Source organism: Crinia signifera, chromosome 6, assembly GCF_055691185.1.
Source record: "Crinia signifera chromosome 6, ASM5569118v1, whole genome shotgun sequence".
Classification (NCBI taxonomy): Eukaryota; Metazoa; Chordata; class Amphibia; order Anura; family Myobatrachidae; genus Crinia; species Crinia signifera.
In genome coordinates this window covers 38,256,726-38,257,749 of record NC_139222.1, presented here as the reverse complement: position 1 = coordinate 38,257,749, position 1,024 = coordinate 38,256,726, and positions in this window count along the sequence as shown.

Sequence of the window (1,024 nt, the reverse complement as noted above, 5' to 3'; positions counted from 1 at the left end):
CCATTGATGACGATGGTATAAACAGTCATCGATGGCAGTATAATATCTAATTGATGACAATCTATGTTTTTGACTATTGATGGTCATCTATTTTCTTTGATTGGCTGGCCCATTGGCCAATCAGCACCTAGGGGCAGGGCTTTATGGGTTCTGGGGGCTGAGCTCTGGTCCGTGTCCCTGCACCTTCGGTTATGCTGTGGCATCGATGTAGGAGAACAATCTGGTTCTCCCCCATCAATGCCTAAACTATTCTACATCGGTCTTAAACAGAGGCGTAACTATAGCACCGCAGCCCCCGCGGCCGCGGGGGAGCGCTGTGCATGTGTGGGCGCCGGGGGGCTGTGGTGCTATAGTTAGCCCCCTCCCGTCCGCCCATCTGCCGCCCGCCAATCCGCCACCCGCAGCCTTACCTGACTTCACTGGTCCCGTCCCAGCTCCCTTGCTGGCTTCATTCTTCTGCTAGTGAGACGGACCACAATAAAATGTCCGCCCCATATAGCAGGCAGTTCTCTGAAACTGTCTGCTGTATGGGGGCGGACATTTTGTGTTGGTCCGTCTCACTAGCAGAAGAATGAAGCCAGCAAGGGAGCCGGGACGGGACCAGCAAGACAGGTAAGGCTGCGGGCGGGGGGTGCCCCCCATTAACGGCGGGGGGGCGCCCAATTCATAGTTACGCCACTGGTCTTAAGTCATCCATTATTTATAACCTTCGATGGTTGATGGCCATCCCCACCTCCCACAGAGGAGCAGAGTGAGACATCCAAGCTCTGCTGCTGATGTCACCAGCTGATGTCACAGAGGGTCACACTGGGTGCACTGCTCAGCTGATGGGGAGTGTCTAACCTGATCAGCCGAGGATTAGGAAAGTTTGTGCCCAGCTTCCAGGCTTGTTGTGGCAGTGTCACGCACAGTTTTGCTACAATACTATACAAGTGATAGAAAAACATTCATTTATGGAAGCAAAACAGAATAGAAAGTAATTCAATTTAATTATAAAAAAGAGCAGATAACCAGGCAAACAATG